Source organism: Odocoileus virginianus, chromosome 26 (assembly GCF_023699985.2).
Source record: "Odocoileus virginianus isolate 20LAN1187 ecotype Illinois chromosome 26, Ovbor_1.2, whole genome shotgun sequence".
Lineage (NCBI taxonomy): Eukaryota > Metazoa > Chordata > Mammalia > Artiodactyla > Cervidae > Odocoileus > Odocoileus virginianus.
The window spans coordinates 40,655,549-40,673,531 of NC_069699.1; the positions used below are offsets into that span (position 1 = coordinate 40,655,549).

At 47.4% G+C, this 17,983-nt stretch overlaps 1 protein-coding gene across 2 annotated transcripts in view; it reads left to right on the forward strand.

Moving 5' to 3' along the window:
• ARHGEF3 (Rho guanine nucleotide exchange factor 3) overlaps window positions 1-17,983 on the forward strand; it is a 305,770-nt gene that overhangs the window by 66,430 nt on the left and 221,357 nt on the right. Inside the window, exon 1 of one of the 2 annotated variants that reach the window (XM_070455883.1) lies at window positions 10,953-11,032. The exons of the other annotated variant lie outside the window; for it this stretch is intronic. The gene's annotated coding sequence lies outside the window, so the exon portion shown is untranslated. Of the gene's footprint in view, window positions 1-10,952; window positions 11,033-17,983 lie in introns of those variants that run through there. 2 annotated transcript variants of the gene reach the window in all.

Consider the following 17,983-nt stretch of genomic DNA (forward strand, 5'->3'; position numbering starts at 1 on the left):
ACGTAATGGTTTAAACTACAGACATTATTTTACAATCCTAGAAATCTTAAGTCTAAGGTCAGTCTCACTGAGCCAAGGTCAAGGTGTTGGTGGGCCTGGATGCTTTCTGAAGGTTCCAGGGGAGAACCTGTTTCTTTGCCTTTTCCAGCTTCTGCAGGCTGCCTGCATTCCTTGGCCTGCAGCTCCCTTGCTCCCCTCCACCCTCTGTTCCCATCATCACATCTCCTACTACTGCTTTGACCCTCCATCTCCCTCTTACAGGGCCCCTTTTGATCATCTGGAAGGTGATTGGGCCCAGCCAGCTAATACAGGATCATCTCCCTATCACAGGATCCTTAACTTAATCCCACCTGCAAAGTTCCTTTTGCCACATAAAGTAATGTATTCGCGGGAATTAGGAGGTGGGTATCTTTCAGGGGTCATTATTTAGCCTGCCACACCGACACATGCCCTGAAATGCTAAACTCACAGATCCTGGCTTTATCACTCACTGTCTTGGTGATGTTGATGTTACTTAATGTCTCTCTAGGGAGGCTCCTAATCTAATTTGGGAATAATGATAATAGTTTCCTTCTTCTGAGACTTAACTGAATACATGCGAACTTCTTAGAACAGTGCCTGGCGTGTGGTAACTGTATTTTGAGTATTATCTATTAACGCTGTCACCATCTTATTCTTAGTAAGCGCTGGAAGGGTTTGGATAAGTGTTCCATTTTCTTGTTTGCGTATTCTGACTACTGACATTTAAGAACAAAAAGTTTTGTCTTTATAATATATATATTTCTAATTTAAGAATCTCACTTTGGGTTTTATGATAAAAGACTACAAGGCTAACTCACCATTTTGGGGGGAAATATATTCCATTTCTTTATAGAATGATACCTAAGTAAAGTAGTGCTAAAGATTAGGAAGAGATTAATTTAGCACCTGAATAATACAGTTGCCTACAGTCTTTTTTCTTCTTCTCACTTTGCCATGCCCTTGGTGAGATTTTGTCCTGATGTTCACATCATGGCTGCTCGTCTCCTGCCCTCAGGTCTGTGTTCCAGCAGGGAAGGAAGGAGGGCCATCACTATTTTATCTTTGGCTAGAACTGAGGTATGTCTTCCTGTAGCTACAGGGAGGTCTGGGAAGGTGATGATGTTTAATTACAACCTAGAACACATTGAGTTCTGTTAGTAAGGACAAAAGATGCATCAGTGTCTGCCATGATTCCCTAGAGAAACTCTGGCTGATGCTGGTCCCCAGGGAGATCTGAACAGGAATGGCTGCATACTTCCTATCATTTTGTTTGTAACAGAAGAAAACGGTAAAGACCCAAGATATCCATCAGCAGGACAATGCACAAATAAATGGCTATTATATCCGTCTAGAGTAGTTACAACCTGCATATATCAATATGAATCAATCTTAAAAATATAAAATATCAATAGAAAAGTATTAAGAGATTAAGTATAACGTGATATGATTCCACTTAAAGCTTACGTATAGAAACACTGTTGTCTATAGTTACATAGTAAGGTGAAAATACAAGTGGGGTGATCAGTGTCATGTTCAGAAGGGAGAAAGTGAAGGAATGGGATGGGGGTGGTGAACGTGAGCATCGCTTGTTACCTGTAATCAGGGAAGGATCCGGGTTTTGTGGGGCCTGCTGCGTATATAATTTGAGGGCATCTTTTTTTTTTTTTAAAAGGATCCTTGCTTTACTGTAAATCTGCCTCTAACTGGTCATTGCAAGTGTATATGTGAGGTACTGAGAGTAATTTGTAAAGTTAGGTAGGAAGCTCTTTTTTTTTTTTTTTTGGCACCAAGGTAGGAAGCTCTTTGTAGATGAGTAATTATAACATTCATAATCATAATAGCTAATGATTTTTTAATCTTCTCTGTGGGCCAACCACTGTGCTAAAGATTTGGTGGGATTTTTTTTCACCTACTCCTTACAACCAGCTTATGATACAGGTTGTGTTTTGAATTGGACTATATTTTTTTTAGTGGTGTTTCTCAAAGTAATTGACTTGATGAGTAGGTAAGAATAAGTTAAATGTTTCTGATTAAAAGATTTTTAGTTAAAAAAAACACTTCAAAATCCTTGTTGCATTTAATATGTTGGCTGAGCTAATGCAAACTCCAGTTGTAAATAATCAAGAAGTCAGTATGCGAGACAGCAAAAGAGACACAGATGTAAAGAACAGTCTTTTGGACTCTGTGGGAGAAGGCGAGGGTGGGATGATTTGAGAGAATAGCACTGAAACATGAATATTATCATATGTGAAACAGATCGCCAGTCCAGGTTCGATGCATGAGGCAGGGTGCTCAGGGCTGGTGCACTGGGATGACCCAGAGGGATGGGATGGGGAGGGAGGTGGGAGGGGGGTTCAGGATGGGGACACATGTACACCCATGGTGGATTCATGTCAGTGTATGGCAAAAACCACTGCAGTATTGTAAAGTAATTAGCCTCCAATTAAAATAAATAAATTAAAAAAAAAAGTCAGACCTGATGACCTCCTAGTAATAGAATTCAGTGAGATTCTCACTGTATGGAGGCCCCAGAACAAGGTGCTTAAATGGGCACAGGGATCTGTTTCATGATATCTGCTGAGGACGGGACTCTGTGTGTGCCCATGGGTGTACACACGTGGACGTGGCTTCCTCTGGATCCCGAAATGACCAGTTTCTCAAGGGGGAGAGAGGATGAAGGCAGGCCAGATTTGAACTGGCCATTCCTTGAAACAATGTGAGTTAAAAGCCAAGTCATGAAAACCGAAATGGCTGGCTGCCGGCTTTCCACTGGAGCTTGGCCAAGATGGCTTGAGGAATGGTCTGTGAGGTCCCTGGGCTACAGGGCTTGGCCTGGGGGCTTGGCTGTGGCTACCGCAGTGGATGGCTGAGACCACGAAGGGGCTCACGGCCCCCTCCGGGCCCTGGCCGTGGTCTTTGCTCCAGGGAGCCCTGCAGCAGCTCAAGCCGGGAAGTGCCCCGGGTCAAGCCAATGTTGCTCTTGGCTGCAGGGAGAGAAGTTAGAAAAGACAGGGTGGCCGGAAAGAGAAGGAGCCAGGTCACCTACTTGGTCACATTTAATGAACATTGAATTTGTAAATATTAAGCAAGTATCTGTTACCAAGGAACGGCCTTGCCAAGTGATTGAGCGGAGGGCCCCCTCTGTTTGATCTCACAGGTTTGGGGTTTCTCTGTGCACAGAGTGTTTGGCATCTTTTTCTTTTGTGTGGTTCTATGGGTTGAATAAAGGGGTGGTGGTTTTTCATCTGTTTATGTGCAGGCTGACTGTAAAAATTTGGTACTGGAAAGTGAACAGCAGTCTGTGATGAGATCAATTTGGTGTTTGCATAAATAACTTGAGAACCCTAAAAACAAAACTGTACATCATAGATTAAGGGCGTCAAAGGTAATTAAATCTCACCTACCTCATTTTGCAAATGAGGAAACAGAAGAGCCTACTTGCAACATTGCTTACAACTGTATACAAGTTCGTAAGGAGTGTGGCTTTTTGCAAAATGAAGAATTTTTAGATGTTCCTGCTGAAGCATCTCCAGGAATTCTAAGTTGGAACATGGGGCCCCTGGAGGAGGGAAAATGTAAAACCATTTGAGTTTCCTGGTAATTACAGGGGGAATGACAGGGTGGTGGGGCAGGGGTGCAGGGGGAGTGCTGGGATCATTTGCCCCGCTCCCACCTCCTGCGGGGGTCTCCCACTGGACTCCCAGAGTGTCCCCCTCTGTTGATCAGGACAGAAGCATGTATGGATGTGGAAGAAGCCCCCACAAACAGCTCCTCTGAGTCCCTGTGACAGCCTGCCCCGAGGGAGGCACTCGGGGGGACTCGTGATGGGATACAGAGTGGATATAGGGGGAATGATGATGCCGTTCATTGAGCTTCTTCTTTAACTTGGGAACCCCAGTTTCTAGGTCTGCATGATAGGGATGTGGGGCAATGATGGGACTAAAGAGCTCTCGTGGGCCTGTACTGGTGGGTACCAGCCCCTGTCTTCCTCTTCTCTTCTGCATCGAAACTCACCCGGCCAGCACCCCATCCCCCAGGGCCTGGCCCTTTGCTAGTTCAACCGAGGCATTACCATGCATCACGTGTGGGACTTAATGACCGGTGGTTATTAATATGTAACCCGGTCCTGATAACCTATTTACATGTGAAACAGTAGTCCTCAGGGCCTGGACTGACATTAGCCCTGAAATGTTCCTCCCAGTTTTACCAGACAACCTTTAATTGTCCAATTTTAGCTCCAACTTCTATTTTTTTTTTTTAGGTTTCTATCTGTTGGAGTTTCATATTGAGACCAGGTTTTTGTTTTTTTTTAAAGTTGGGGGGTGGGGTGGGGTCTTGCGCAGTTAAGAAATTTTACTCTCTTTTGCCCCCTAGTGGCAGCCTGTTGAACACTTCTTTTCAGTTATTGATTCAGAAAATACGTCCTATGTGCTAGTGCCACAAAGATCCTCACTCTTTGATCTTGTGAGGGCCATTCATTCATCTCCTAAACATGTAAAGTTAAAATGTCTGGGAGAGTTTGTTTTTAATTTTAAGCATTTCACTTTGCCCTTCGATACAGTAAATATCCTGAGGTTTCACAAACCTGAGGCTGAGAACAGATGCTTTGTGCACTAGCCATACTTCCTGGTACGTATATTATTTTCTTCTGTTATCCTGGATTCACGGTAATGTTGGAAGTACTTCATATGTACTCATTATTATAGGTCTAATGAGAAAAAATTATTTAGAAGATGACCCGTCCAGATGAGTGTTAGTATCTTGAGACTAGTATCTTATATCTTGAGGCACATGATAATGGAAATAATGGAAAAATATGAACTCTTTCATATTCAAAACTGTGAAATGAATGGGACTGTCAAAGTTCTATTCCCTTTCTGGCAAACAATTTTAGAGAAATATTTATATTCTCTAGTGGTCTGTTTTGAAAAACCTGAACATGTTAACAAATGGACCTGAGTTCCCTGTACATTATTATTTTAACACCTGAGTGAAGCAAGAGAGTGCCCGGCTCTACACCTGATGCAGCGTCACTCCAGAAGCGCGCCTGTCATTCTTTTGAGGTGAGAGCTTGCTTTCTGCCAGTTTGTGCTTGGGGCTTTCTGTTTTTATATGGAAATTTTGCCCAAGTTCCACATAGAGTTGTATTATGTACTTAACAAACCCTCGTTATATTTTAAAAACAGGATCAGATAATTATAACAACTATGAAAATAAGACCCATTTATATTGTGTTTTATCATCTGTAATGTGTTTGTGTCCACGAACACTGAGTCTTCTAATGACACATGAGTATTTCCCCTTCCAGAGGAGGACACTGAGGCTCAGGCAGGTTAAGCAACTTGTCCAAAGTCACATAGTTACTGGCCTCTGGCCAGAGTCTTCTGCCCCCAGGGCTGGTGCTGATTAAGCTGTGTGAGAAAACCCCTGTAGTCAGGAGGCTGCTGTACCACTTGAATGTGGACTGATGTTTTTAGCGGACATGTGCAGAAATGACCATCCCATTGTAGGTTTTAGCAAGCCCCCTTGAGCAGGCGATGGGGCCATGCTGACTTGGTGAACGAGCGGCTGGTGGAGCTGGAGCCCCCAGAGAGCGCAGGGGTTGACAGAGGGCCTGCTGTGGCGCTGGGGATGTCTGGGGATCTCTGTTCTCCTCTGTGCCACAGACTGAGGCTGGCATCCGAGGGTGGAGTCCACGGCACAGGTGTCCTCTCCCCCAAGAGCTGGGACTTTGCCAGCTGTCCTGTTCCTGGCTTCTCCCCAGTCATTTGAGAAAGGTGACATGGAGTTACAGTCAGTTGATCCAGGGAACACAGTTCTTCATCTCCCACCTGCTGGGGCTAGTTCTGTGTTCTTAGGTCACAGCCATTGCATGTGGCTGGGGTGGACAGGAGGGACTCAACAGTCATGTCATGATGTTGATACAGCAGGTGTTGGTTGAAAGGATCAGTGACAGATCGTGGAGGCACATGACCGTCTCCCCTGGTCTCTAGTGTGCTGTGCGCCCTGCCACAGGGCCTTTGCACATGCTGCCCTGTTTGCCTGGGATGCTTTTCCTCCTGTTACTCCTCAGATCTCACACAAAGGTTGCTTTTCTCTGAAAACCTTCTCTCACTCTTGTACAAATAGATACTTAGTCTGGGTAAAATATCTGTTTAACTCATTTATGAGAAAACTAGAAGGATAAGGAAGAGAAAGCTGGTTCTAGGAGGTATCCAGGAAGATATATGTTATATATATGCATATGTGTGTGTGTGTGTATGCATGCAAGTATATATGTAATATATATATACACACATACATATACTCTCATTTGTGTGTGTACATATGTGTACACATATATACATATATTCATAGAAAATTGTGAAGAAAAGAATGTTGGGATAAGATGGCAAATTTAGATATAAAATTTGTTAAGGTTATACAGAAAAATAACACTGTAACTTTGGAATTATCTTTTAATACGTGGCAGAAATTACTTACAACTTACCAGTTTTTTACAAGTTCACATCCTAAATTTACAGAGTCTGGGACCTAATCAAAAGCAAGTAGTAAGTCAGAAATCACCTACCCTGTAGGCAGGTGCTGACTGTAGATGATGTTGAAAAGGCATGCTTTATTTCCTAGTTTGGGACTTTTTTTTTTTTTTTTTTTTAAGTAGCATAATGTCCTGAGTGGCTAGCACAGTGCCTGGTATAAAGTAGAAACAAGTGGCTATTTGGTGAATGAATGAACACATGGGAAGATCACTTCCTCAAGCAGGCACAGGAAAGTGAAAGTGAAGTTGCTCAGTCATGTCCAACTCTTTGTGACCCAATGGACTGTAGCCTACCAGGCTCCTGATGTCCATGGGATTTTCCAGGCAAGGGTACTGGAGTGGGTTGCCATTTCCTTCTCCAAGGGATCTTCTCAAGCCAGGGATCGAACCTGGGTCTCCCATATTGCTGTCAGATGCTTTACCATCTGAGCCCCCAGGGAAGCCCTGGCAGGCACAGGGCCAGGTGTTTAATCCAGGACAGAGAAACAACGTCTGTGAGAAACTGTGCCTCCACCACCCCGCTGGAGGAGTTTGGGCTCAGACCTACCACCCCGCTGGAGGAATTTGGGGTCAGAACGCACCCCGTGTGCAGACCAGGGGGAGGCTAGTAGCAGGGCACTTACCAAATCGGGTTTGGGGCAGCAAAGGACAACAGGTCAGGAGTCCAGCAGTGAGGATGGGACGTTCAGAACCAGGCAAGCTCAGGGATTAGGACAGGAGGGAGGGGAAGAACTGGTCCTTCTGACATCACCGACAATGTGTGGTTCGTTGTGGAGGTTTTCAGTCCCCATGATCTGTCTCATGTCTGCCCCTCCCCCGGCCTGTTAGGTGGTCTTCTTTTCCTTCTCCCAGAGGCCTGAGCATCGCTGAAGGAGCAGTGGAGGAAGATGCACTTGGATTTGCATTTAGGCTCTGCCACTTATGAGCTCTGCGGGCCTTAGTGACCCTCCGTCGGCCTGTTTCCTCTTTGGAACCTTGGAGTGTAACCTGGGCAGGTACCAAAGCCGTCAACACTCCAGACCTCAGGTTTTGCTTTGTCCAAAGGCTCAAAGTCTGCTGGTTCTTCTCTTCACTGCGTCTCTCAAAGAAGACTCAAAGGGGATCCGTTTTATACCCAAGAGCAGCCCTTCTTAGGAACTCCTCTCTCTCCTCATTCCCTTCAGTCCCCAGCTCATCTGGCCTTGCAGGCGCCCCTAGACTCCCCTTATGCACTCCGGAAGACTTTTCTACCCCCCCGCCCCCCGAGTATTCCCTCATCTCCCCATATCCTGCCTCTTCCCTCTGATTCACTCCATTTACACATAGAGACTGATGAACTCAGACCGTATAACGGGGGCTGTGGGGGGAGGTAGACAGGGCCAAGTCATTCCTTAGCTGTTGGACAAGAAGCCGAGTAGCCTCAAGTTTTAAACAGCTCTTGCCCTCCATTCAGGGAGAAGAGCACCCCAGAGATGCTCAAGAGATCCTCTCCTGAGGTCAAGAGGATTCTTTTAAAGTGGAATGTGTCAAGTTTCTGGCAGTTAATGGACCTCCAGTCAATGGCAATTCCTATTATTGTTACAGAGAAGGGAACTCAGCGGGGACTTTCCCACAGCTGTGAGTGATGAGGAAGGGGCGCTGAAGCTCCGCGGGTGGGCTCTGGCGCATAGTCTTGAGTGAGCACAAAACCCAGAGGGTGAGAACTCACCCGCAGGGTCAGGCTTGAAGGTGAGCGGGGATGGTGCTCCAGCTGGACACTGAGGTCGTGGGGGCCCCAGCTGTGGGGAGCAGCCTGGCAGAGAGCTGTGGTCTAGTCTTGAGGCGGGAGGGTGTATTTTCTGAAGATCCCCGGATTCTAGAGCAGGCTATCCACAGTCATCTGGGTCTGAGCCAGAGTCAACCTGTCCTCCATGCCACCGGGATCTCCTTATCTGCAAGCAGACCCCGCCTGCCACACCCAGAGGTTCTGGGAGGAGTCAGGTGGCTTTGAGTCAGGGTGTCTGTCTGTGAAATCTGGAATCTGATAAGGTCTTAGGATGGAAATTGGATGGTGCTGTGGACCACCTGAAGACCCAGGTTCCACAGGGGCCATTTTTAGGTGACATGTGCTCCAAGTGGGAAAACGTTAAGTGAGGAGTGGAAGGAAATTCTCTTTGACCTTATTGTTTCTCTCTGTTCTTCTCCTTTTAGGGAAGGAAGCATTTTTGTTTGCAGCTCAGATTAATTAAAAAGACAGGAAAGGAAAGAAGACAAAAGGAAAAAAAAGAGCTACGTAGGGTATTTGAGACTAGCCCCGCCCCGGCCCCAATCCTGGCGCATCCCCTGAGGTTTTCTCACTGCTGGCCAGCAGAGTGCACTCTTCACCCACATACCGTGCTGACTCTTCTCTTGGTGGAGGCAGGAGTCTTGTTCTCTCTCAGGAAAAGTCAGTCCTTTCTAACACAACTCTGCATTCTCACGGAAGGAACTTTCATCTTTTAGAGCCGCAACGTCTGTCCTGTTATTTTAACATCTGTCTACTGTTGTCTGAGTATTTGAAGCCTCTTAAGAGGAAGATGTTTTTTCCCAGCTTCTTGGAGCCCAGATTCAGACAGAGTAGTTTCTTCAGTCGTGTCTGGCTCTCTGCGGCCCCGTGGACCTAAGCCGGCCAGGCTCCTCTGTCCATGGGATTCTCCAGGCACAGAATGTCACATTAACACCAATTAATAAATACTTGGCTCCAGATGAGCGTTTCTTGCCAGTCTCCTGACTTTCACACCTCCATGGTCCAGGCCCTTCCTCCCGGTGGTACAAAAATGATAGAGATGGTTACAGAAACCAGAGCATTCACAGGCCAGTCCTGGGAGGGAACAGCTTTGGGCCATGCAGAACTTTGTACTTTCCATGGGGACATTTTAATTCCTTCCACTGAATTCCCCACCCCCCCCCATCACACTTTTAATCCTATTGATGTGATTAATAATACTAGGTAACCCTTATCACACTCTAACCAGCACCGTTCTAAGAGCTCTTACAAATGTCCACTTGTTCAACTCTCTTAAAATCCCAAGAGGTGGTGGAACTGCTGGGGCTTCTGAGGCTTTGTGAGGGCTGGACACTTGCTGAGAGTCACTTAGCTGGTGAGGGAGGATCCAGATTTGACCCTGCACAGGTGTTGTCCAGACTTATTCTTTTGTTGAATCCCAGTTGGATCACAACACGGTGCAGACACAAGACACTACAGTGCAGCTCTGGCTAATGTTAGTTTTGAATGTGCTATTATTTGAGTATTTGAAAGAAAAAGAGAGGAAGGAAAGGAAGGGAGGAAGGAGAGAGAACCAGCCCTCAGAGCATGCATCCAAGAGTGGAGCCCTAAGGAGTCCTGAGTTCCACCAGGATGGGGGTGTAGGGGTGGGGGAGGTTGGTGGGTCTAGTTCCTCCTCCTCCTTCCCTTCGAGAAGAGAGAGCAACTCTGCTTTTACTCGGTTTATTATGCCTTGGGTTTTGAGTATAATCAGGTTTGACACACGGGTTCTACTGCTGAAAGAACAAAACCTCTGGGTAGCAGCCTGTAGCTACAAGCATGCCCTGGGGCGTTATCCACCCGTGCCCTGGGGTCCCTTCCTCTTCCAGTTCCCTTTCCAGTGGCTCCCTCCCTCCTGCCCCCCGTCCTGTGCCACACACTTCCTTCCCTGGCTCCTGCCCAGCCCTCGCATCACCAGCAGCTCAGCTCGGCTCTAGTTGAGACAAAGGCGAGGCTAGGAGGGTGAGAACTGGTGTCGGAGCTCAGTCTCCCCACCTCCCGGTACACTGTGTGCTCCCCTGCGCCCCCAGGCTCAACCGTGAGATGAAATGTTCCCAGAAGCTGCCCATCACCTTGTGCGGATTATATGAGAGGATGGTTTTAAACATCACCTGGCCCAAGTGTAAGAATTCACCATCCCTGGGCCACTGTGATGATCGTTCTAGTACTGTGACTGCCACCACCACCCTCTTTTTCTCTTTCATTTTCCTCCCAGTGTTCTCAAGAGAGTTCATCCTCTCTTCAGCCTCCAATTCTTCCTCACCTGTTGCCTCTTCCCAAGAGGCTGGCCAGCCAGCTGCCCCCATCCCTGCACCGCTGCCCTGAAATTGCACCCCAGGTTGTCAGCCATCTCCTGACAGCCAGTCCTGCCTCCTGACGGCACGCCACTCTCTGAGTCAGCAACCCGAGCTGGGCATCTTCTTTGAGGAAGTCTGGGTACTGTTGGCCACTTTGCAGATGAGCGACCCCAGAAAGAGGCTGTGGGGGGAGGTGCGCAGAACTCAGAGTCTGGGTTACAGACACAGCCAGGAAGGGGGACTCGGGCTCCCAGCTCACTGCTACTTCCCAGGCTCTCATGGGTTCTAGAACCTTGGTGGCTACATTGCCAAGGGATGTAGAAGGCGGCAGGTCCATTGTTGTTCTCGGCTGAGTGGAGAGATTTCCTTCGGGGAGGAGACAATAAAAAGGAAGGAACCGCTGCGGCACCGCAGGTGACTCTCGGCGCTCTGCACGGAGGGAGGGGAGTCAGGCGTAAGAGGCGACGTGCCGTGTGATCCCACTTAGGTGATGTTTCGGAAAAGGCAACGTTACAGGAACAGAAGACAGATCAATGGTTGCCAGAAACTGGGGTCGGGAGGAGGGTCAGATTCCAAAGGGGCTGCATGAAGGACTCTGGGAGTGATGGAGCAGCTCTGTGTCTATGTGGTGGTGGGCATACACCTGCGAATGTTTGTCAGAACTCACATCTGCACGTCGAAGAGTGACTTTGTATGTAAAAGTGTGTTTTTAAAAATGAGGCAGTAGAAGCAAATGAAAGACAGTCTGCAGAGCAGGAAGACCGAGCACGCTGTCATCACCCTACAGCGGGTTGGTCTGATCCCCATTTACTGGTGTGGAAGCCGAGGCTCGGGCTCCTGAGAAATGGAGGGACGATCTCTTTCTCTTTTCTTCCATCTGTTCACCTTGGCCCCTCCAGGCCCCGGGCGCTGTTCTAGGAGCTGAGGATCAGGTCCTCAGGAGGACGGGATGGTTTCTACCCACACACAGCTCACAGGATAGAATTCTGAGAAACAGATGCGGAATAAGTGAGTCTAGGAAAGGGTGGTGTGGAAGGGAGGGTCAGGGTGTGGGGCCAGACCAGGGTCAGGGAAAGTCCAGGCCTGGGGGTGTCGGTAGGAGGTAAGGGCCCACCAGCCCCACTGTGAGGCTTGGAGCAGAGAGGATAAGACGGGGAGGGGAGAGGGTGAGCTGTGGCCAGTGGGGGCTGACTGGAGGGCAGCAGGCCTCTTTAAGCAAAGGAGGATTCACTCTGGGGGCCCTGGGAAGCTTTTGTAGGTTGAGGCAGGACTATTCCCAGATCCGTCCGTCTCCTGAGACCAGGCCTGGTCCACGCCCTGCACTTCCTGCCTTGCTGCTGGGTCTCAGGGTGGCGGGGACGCCTCCAGTTTCTGTGTGTTTCTTTTACAGTTAATCCACTCCGCTGGTGATTCATGCCTCTCTCATAGACTGCAGTGCTCAAATACAATCTGCTAATAAGCTGCGTCTGGTGGAACCCGGGGCTGGGTGTAACTGCCCAATACTTAATAGCTGAGGTTCTCCTGAATGGCCTTGGGAAGCCAGAAATAACTTTCTGTCCTTTGCTTCTGTTTCCCACTTACTGACCCAGATCTGTGGATATCTCGGTCACTCTCTTGTTGGTTGTTTCTTAAGGGTCTTCACCCCTCTCCCCAACTTGCTGGCGATTTCCAGGTTTGCAGGGTTCAGCCTCCCCAGAGCCTGGTAACCTGGGAGCACTCGGGAAAGGTTTGTGGGATGAATGCGGGAGGAGGAGGCAGGAGGCAGGCAGCTGTTCTCAGCTGTGTCATCACTCCTCAGAAGCCTGATCTTCTTGTCCATCTTTACAAAGTCGCTGGCCCTGAGCTCTTGCTGCTCCCCCGCCGTATGTCTGTGCAACATGCCCGGAGACCAGCCAGGGGGTAGAGACCACCCGGGGCTCCTGGGAGCAGCACCATCATACCATCAGAGGACCGTGTTGTCTGCAGCCTATGCTGTTCCAGCCTCCCCACAGCGGTGGTGCCAGAGCAGCAGCTGTGATTTTCAGGGTGCACATCTATTTTAATTTAAATTCATGTGTTTGTGTCAGAAGACTTCCTTGTTTTTCTTTTGAAGCATTCACAGGCCAGTGTTGAACAAATTACCTTCCTTTGCTCCAAAAGAAATATACTTTCCCCTAACATTCTGGATTTCCAGGATCGAGAAGGAGAACTGATGTTACCGCTGACGATTGCAGGTGTATGTCGGGGTGGGGAGGCGAGCTGGTCATCCTGGGGCCACTGAGGAGTCTTGAAGGATCTCTTCCCACTGTGGAAGGCCAGGCTCACCTCTTTGTTTTCTTTTCCTCCCCCTTCAGTTCTGCCCTGAGAGCCAAACTAATCCAAAATATTATCCTTACCTCCATGGGCCCTTTGTGTTTCAGAATCTATGAAAGTCTACAGCAAGAATCCTTCTAATCCAACTCAATGGACATGAGTTTGAGAAAACTCTGGGATATAGCGAAGGACTGCCGATGCTGACTGCAGCCATGAAATTAAAAGACATTTGCCCCTTGGAAGAAAAGCTATGATCAACCTAGACAGCGTATTAAAAGGCAGAGACATTACTTTGTTGACAAAGGTCCATGTAGTCAAAGCTATGGTTTTTCCAGCAGTCATATATCGATGTGAAACTTGGACCCTAAAGAAAGCTGAGCGCCGAAGAATTGATGCTTTTGAACTGTGGTGTTGGAGAAGACTCTTTCGAGTCCCTTGGATTGCAAGGAGATCAAGGCAGTCAATCACAAAGGAAATCAGTCCTGAATATTCATTAGAAGGACGGATTCTGAAGCTGAAGCTCCAGTACTTTGGCCACCTGATGCGAAGAACTGACTCGTTGGAAAAGACCCTGATGCTGGGAAAGATTGAATGCGGGAGGAGAAGGGGACGACAGAGGATGAGATGGTTGGGTGGCATCACCGACTCGATGGACCTGAGTTTGAGCAAGCTCTGGGAGTTGGTGATGGACAGGGAAGCCTGGCGTGCTGCAGTCTATGGGGTCTCAAGGAGTCAGACACAAGTTAGTGATTGAACAACAACAAGGACGAGAATATTCACTTGATTGTAGTTCAATGCTGGCAGTTAAAAATGAACTAATGGAAAGTGCACAAAGGGATAAAAAAATTCTACCACCATTAATGTTATAGTGTTTTCCTTATTTTTTTCAAATATATGAGTTTATTCAAAGATGTAACTTTATACCACACTTTTTAATTTAGTATTTTAATATAAGCATTTCTTCGTGACATTGGCAAATTAGAAAGTTCTAGTTAAGGGACCCATCCCTTCTCTCCACACTGGTGACATGCTCACCTACTCGTCGTGAGTATGCTCACTTACTGTCCACCCACCTTGGGTTGAGGACCTCCTCTGTGAGGATGAGTTGCTGCTGTTGTTTGCTCACTCAGTTGGGTCTGACTCTTTGTGACCCCATGGACTGCAGCACACCGGGCCTTCCTATCCCTCACCATCTCCCAGAGTTTACCCAAGTTCATGTCCATTGAATCGCTGATGTCATCCAACCATCTCATCCTCTGTCACCCTCTTCTCCTCCTGCCCTCAATCTTTCCGAACATCAGGGTCTTTTCCAATGAGGACGGGTTAGGTTCTAGGAAAACACAACTCCCTGCCCAGAGGGAGCTGTCATTATACAGTGGAGCAGAGCGAAATAAACAGAGGAAGAACCCAGATGGTGGGGTCTGTGGGCAGGGTATTCAGAGCCGCCGTGATTCCAGCCTCTTGTGGCTGTTGCACATCGCGGAAGAGGACCCGCACCATGGGGACTGAATTTAAACCCCAAATTGGGAGTCTTCTTATGGAAAAGGCAGCTCAGTGGGTGCTCAAGACATGGCCCCTCCCGTGTAGGCTTAACTGAAGGGCCGTATGTTAAGGTGTGTACAGGTTTGATTGTGGTTGAACTGGGAGAGTCAGGCTGAGAAGGAGGCACTGAATCTGGCCTGGCTTGCTGAGCCTGCCGAGGAGGGCTGGGCTGCAAGCGCAGGATTCTCTGACACTGGAAGTTAGGTGGTTTTTGGAACATCTCCACCACTGTTGGAGGCAGAGGGACGTTTTCAGAGGGGCGTCATTCCATAGACCATGTGACCTTGTTGTTGTTTAGTCACTAAGTCATGTCTGAGTCTTTGCAGCACTATGGGCTGCAGCCTGCCAGGCTCCCTATCCGTAGGATTTCCCAGGCAAGAATACTGGAGTGGGTTTGCCATTTCCTTCTTGAGCCATCTCTTAGTTTTCCAGTCTCTAAATGAGGGTGGTAGATTAGCCGGTTCTCTGAGGATCCTTCCAGCTCTTACCTATTTGAGTTTTAGGCACATTATTGAAAATAAAGTTAAATAGACACTTAAGTAAAGTGACCATGTTTGAAACAGTACAGGTTTATGAATCCTGGTGAAACACATGGGTAGGTTTTGTTTTGTTTTGTTTTTTTCTCTCTAACAGCTAGTGCTGGTCAATTGCTAAGGAGGCTGTGAGAAACACAGAACAGCCCCAGCGATGAGTTTCCTGGAGGCTCCTACCTATAGCTCTGGCCATCTGGTTTGCAGGGAAACTTTGTCAGCTTTTCAGTCTGGCAATGGGGAGTGAACTCACTGCCACAGATATCATGCTCCAAAGGCTGGAATGGCACATTAAGGGAGATTTACCCTGGTTTCACCCCCCAGGGTTAACTTGTGAGCAGGCCATAGTTTAAACAACACATGACCATCAACAGCTGTGGGGAAAACCAGCTGTGTGGATGTCAGCATGCATTTCCAAGACACCGATTACATGTCTCGGTCCAGAAATTTGCTTAAATGCTAATGTCTCATCTCCAGAGTTAGATCCACACCAGGAGGATAGGGAGGGATGATGATGATGTTGCTCTTTGGTGACTGTGCTGCTGTGACTTATCTTTCTGTTCATCAGGCATCCCTGGGGCCAGCGTTGGTGTGACATGATAGGGGGCTTGATAGTGAATCATCTCAAAGCTCAAAAGCAATGTATCACCTTCCATAGGAAGTGCTAGCAGGAATCAGCTTTGCAAGGAGGTGGCCTGGGTTATGTGAATATCAGGCTGAGCAGTGCAAGGGGCAAGAGTGCTACATTTTGGCTGTTGTGGTTTGAAGCCTGGCATCATCAGTGCTTCCTGGCTGTGTGATCTGGGGCAAGTTACTTGAGCTCTCTGTGCCTCCGATTCCCCATCTATAAATCTGAAAAATAATCTTGTGTTGTCAGCATTAAATAGGAGATCACATGTTAGGTTCTTACCACCCGGTTGATGACTTCTATTGGAGGTGGTGGTGGACTAGCGTGGTGTCAAGTTCATAACACCTAATGTATACTGTGCACCTCACATGCAGGCCCACTATAGTACATGACAGACACTGTTCCTAACTCCCCTGAGTACATCAGCTCAGCTAGAAAATGTGAGTATTCATGACAACTCAGGAGAGTACTATTATTATCATTTCACTGATGAACAGAGAGTTAAGTAACTTGCCTAAAGTCACAGAGCCAGTGAGTGGTAGATAAAGGATTTGAAACCCAGGCAGCTGGCTCTAGAGTTCTTATTCTTAACCACTACTCTATACAGTCTCCATGAAATAATAAGAACTGTTCAGAGCGCTTCCCATAGGTCAGGAAACATTCCAGGCATTTTCTATAGATTGATTCATTAAACCTTCACAAAAAACCCTCTGAAGCAGTTGCTATTTTTCTACCAATTTTATAGTGAAGAAACTGCTAGAAAGGGGTGAGGATGTGGCTGAGTGGAGTTCACATCCTCATGAGCTGGATAACGTAAGACAAGGAGGCTGATGTCTGTGAGCCTCGGGGTGGCTGCGGGCTAAGGAGGGAGTGATGATAAGAAGCACCTAGAGACCTGGCGGGTGAGGCCTTCTCAGGAGGTGGTGGTTTAATTATTAGTGAGAGGGCTTTACTCACAGACCCCAGCTTTGTTCTTGTCTCCTGCTAGCTGGGGCAGGGCGGTGAGTTCCTGGCTTCTTAGGGGAAAGAGGAATTTAAAGAAGTGTCCCCACCCCCAGCATGGGCCTGCTGTGGACTAGGGCACAGCTTGGCCCCACAACAGAGGCTGTGTTGGGCCTTGACGGTGACAGTTCTGCCCTTGGGGAAGTGAATACACTGTGAACCTGTCCCAGCCACTTGGGGGCGAACCGTCTAATAAGTCTGGGTCTCAGTCTCCTTAGATGCAAAACCAAGTGCGTCTGGGATCTAAAGCATGTGAGTAAAAGCACCAAATGGCAGAAATTTTATATTTTCACCTTGTGGAATAAGCAAGTCTTGTGGCCTTTATTTTACACCCTGAACCTGTGGAACTTTGCAAGACACCTTCTCAGCAACCAGTCCCTCTTATCAGCTATGTGAGCTGTGCTGTTTCCTCCGAAACAACAGTGGGAGCTATATTCTGGTCATTGAGCCCAAGTTTGTGGGTGTTTTTTTTTTCTTTCTTTTTTGGTCTAATTAATTATTGTAAGCATGAAGTTCTGGGTCATTGTAAGGTTCCTGGAAAATGCTGCCAAAGTATCCTGTGGAAACATTATACCAGTTTATTCATTCATCATTGTGAAGCAAAATGTCTGCTTCTCTGCATTCTTGCCCACACTGGATACGACCATGTCAAATTTGCCAATTTGAAAGGCAAACGTGCTCTTTATTTAGATTTCCATTTTGATAGTTACTAAGGAGGGTAAACATTTTTTGTTGTTTACTGGCTGTGTGGATTTCTTCTTTGGTGAACTGTCTATGTTATGGCAAAACATTTTAGTTTTCTTTTATTAAAAAAGCTATTTTCTGATTTCAGAATTCACTTATGCATGTCCTAAAAGTTCAGATAGTGTAGGAATGTGTAGCATTGCAAGTGCAGGTTCCCGGGATCAATCCTAACCCCGAGAAATGACCACAGATGACAGTGTGAACCTTATGTTTTTTGGAATTTTCTAGAAATTTCTGAACGCCCTCATTTCACCTTAAGGATTTCCAAAGGTTCACACGTGGCTTTTGCATCTTAAAAGCTCTTTTGCTGAGCGGCATTTTTTATTGAATAAAAGTAGCAGGTTTATTTTGATATATTTATTTTTTTCTGAGAAGCCACGCAGCCTAGTGGAGGGGAGCGTACTGAATCCGGGGTCCCCACTGACTGCTCTCACGTCTCCCAGTGCTCAGCCGGGTGTGTGCGGTCTGTGGGCCTGGCCAGCCATGGGGTCGGTGCCCACGAGCTGCCCAAAGGAGTGCTTTCTGTTTTGAATATCAGGCTGCTGAACTGTCAAGGCGGCAGCAAGAGGATGAGGGCTCCTGATCTCTCTCAGCATCAGCACCGGGCCAGTGCATGGTGACAGCAGT